The 3,111-nt window shown below is 34.5% G+C and overlaps 1 protein-coding gene across 1 annotated transcript in view; it reads right to left on the reverse strand.

Annotated features, from left to right (window-relative positions):
* Positions 1 to 717: 717 nt before the first annotated feature.
* The window catches only part of zfhx4 (zinc finger homeobox 4), a 61,884-nt gene continuing 59,490 nt past the window's right edge, over positions 718 to 3,111 (reverse strand). Inside the window, exon 11 of the mRNA XM_080521321.1 lies at positions 718 to 3,111. This exon is cut by the window's right edge and continues 2,030 nt beyond it. The gene's annotated coding sequence lies outside the window, so the exon portion shown is untranslated.

Consider the following 3,111-nt stretch of genomic DNA (forward strand, 5'->3'; position numbering starts at 1 on the left):
CAGTTGTGATGTTACATCTGTTAATCCATGGTTGTGATTTATTTTCCGTTACACTGTGCAGGTTCTACAGCCGCACCTGATCAGATCCAGATTAGCAGACACTTCCAAACATAATCCCCCGCATCTGCTTAGAATCCGATTACCACAAATAGCATAATGACGGGAAATACCCATTATATGATTTAGATTTTTGGTCTGTCAGAGACTGGAATGACAATTACTTGTTGCGATGTTGACAAAAACATATTTCTTTTGCTAACAGCGTGACACAGGCATAACTGATGGTGTAACTGAAAAATCAATACTAATATTAATGATATCAAATATGCGTGCTAAATCTTGGTTTCAGTCTATAAAAGTGCATTAATCTACAGCTGCCTCAGAATGATTTGTCCATACTTAAACTGACATTTATGGCATAGGCCATCATACATTCTGGAAGAAATTTTCAGACTAATAATCAAACCACAACAGCTACAAAATAAAACAACAATATACATTATAATATGAGGTAGAATATGAGGTAGTTTATGGATGTGAGGATGATAAGCATTGTATTTAATCTGCATTAAAGCAACATGTGATCATAATCCGTGTATGTGATAGAGATAATTCCAAAAAATGACACCAAGCAGATGGATGAAATGTGAAAGTTATTGATCAAAACAAGTCGGTATTTCCCATGAAATGAAGAAAAAGAAAAAGATGAGCCCAAGCTGGTTTGCAGATACAGTTTTTAATGTATCACAACAATGAGCAACAAACATACTTGATGAACTATTTCCAGAAGTTGTTCAAATACCATCTACAATAAACGTCATTTCAACTATGACAACAGGTCTGTGACAAAATAAAAAAAAAGGTTTCAAAACCATGTTATTACCGTGATACGGTACAGTTGAGACCTCAAACAGTACAGTAACAAAAACTAATGCGACTACTCTCTATATATAAAACATCAATAACATTTTTGGTTTAGTTTATTTAAAGTTTTAGCCATAGGGGCTTCTTCTTATTAAAACCTCAGGGTGCATTTCCTATGTAACCCAGATGTTGAAGAGTACATATTGTGTAGGATATGATTGCGCCATGAAAATCCCTTTGACATCCAGAAGAACAATTCCAATTTCAACCTTTTGAAGGCTGTCCCCAGAAACATGACACAATCCATCCATTTTTTTTGTTTTTTTTTTTAAAAAGTTCTTTTTTTTTTTTTTTTCTTTTTGGCTGCTGTGCAGTTGCAATATCTATGTACAGTTATATTGTTGGACCATCCTTTTTGTTGGTTTGTTAGCTTTTACCAGTCCTTGGTGTGGAAAGCGTCCTGTCTGATACTAACATCTTAGCACATGATGCTAGCGGACAGTTCAGTCTTATAATGCTGAGCCACAGGGTGGGGAAAGGCAAAAAGCCAGAGTTGTGAAAGCCTTTGGAATCAGGACAGTCGCTCATGTTTGTACAATGGCAGAATTGCACCTTGGGAGGCCAGGATGTCTCTTATGAAACACAATCGAAAAGTGTCTTCAGGAATAAAGTAAATGTAAAATACTAAAAATCCAAATAATGACATTTAAAAAGCTCACACAGAAAATTAAAAACTGACATTTTTGCTTTAAAACTTTGAAAGAAACACCTTTACAATAATAAAACATAAGAGGAAATGTTACTTGATTCCATTGTTTGAAACAATAACTAAGCATGATTTGATTTAACCTGTCAAACAGTTGCATTACATGCTACTTGCTCATCTCAGAATAGGAAATACCAAAAGCAATACATTTTTGCATTTCTTCATATTAATAAATTTGTACCATGCACAGCCAACTACGAATATGTACAACAGCTTAGCTTTCTTTGTTCACAAGCCTTTTCTTTCATACAAATAGCCTTCTGTTACTTTGGAATGAATCACACTGGTTACCAAACTAGAAAGTGATTCGTAAAAAATTGAACACCCTTTGACAGCTTTCACATTCTTAGTTCCACAGCAAAACAAAAAAAAAGGAAAACTAAAAAAAAAAAAAAAAAAAGCAAAGCAAAGCAGGTAATGGGTCATTATTTTGTCTGGTAGAAAGTTGAGAGATTTTATGGCAAGCAAATTAACATTACACAGTAGCAGCAAAATGTCGTAAGGTAATACTTTGCGATGTTGAAATCACTAAATGTGGAAAAATTCAAACGTTAACTTTAGTTGTAGATCATCAGAAGTGCCCAGAGAATTGATAGGAGGACGTTAACCTTTGCACTAAATGGCTGCGTACAGGTGTAACACTGTTGAAAGTCCTACAAGTACATGAAAAATGATTTTAATATACAACACAAATGCTGTTGTCCCCCTTTTAAAGCAGCATATTTGCAAAAATGTAGCAAATGATCATAACTTTTTTTTTCTCTTTCTTTTTTTTTAAACATTGTGACCAACTTGTACCTTAACAGTTTCAAGTATACAGTACTGCTTTCATGGATGCACCAATTGTTAAATAGGTCTTGAGATTGTTCCGGATCAATCCTGTAACAATTATGGACCAATATGCTGCTGCAATAGACACAAATAATAATTAAACACAAACGTACATACATACATACAAACGGGAAAAAAAAACTATTAAATTAACAAATGGCCTACTCAAATAATAAAAAGACAAATAAAAACAAAATAAGTGCACTATAGTCCAGACACAAGCAGGTACCGTAACAGTACAGCAATTCACAAATGAAAAATGTTATATTCACATAATCCGAGAGTCTATCAAAACTAGAGTTATTACCTCTTCAGAAAAGGGTGTGAGCAGAGGTAAAAGTGAGAAGGTAAGAGTTGGCACAGATCAGAATATACTACAAGAAAAAAAGAGGGTGGGAAATAGATACAGCTTGTTGTAATACAAACTGGCAAACACAGGGGCATCATACACATTTACTTCACCATTCTAAATTCCCTCAGTGGCAAAACCATACTGTCTTTGTAGGGCAAAACTAAAAGGATATGCACATCGTCCATTGTAACAGTAATATTGTCTCTTGGTACTCTATACACATCAAGGAAATGCGTCCGATAAAGCTTGACATGTTTTGGTTATAAGCCAAGTGTACCCAGGCTTGTTGCTGCTTTAA

This window comes from Blennius ocellaris (genome assembly GCF_963422515.1).
Source record: "Blennius ocellaris genome assembly, contig: SCAFFOLD_109, whole genome shotgun sequence".
NCBI classification, from domain to species: Eukaryota; Metazoa; Chordata; class Actinopteri; order Blenniiformes; family Blenniidae; genus Blennius; species Blennius ocellaris.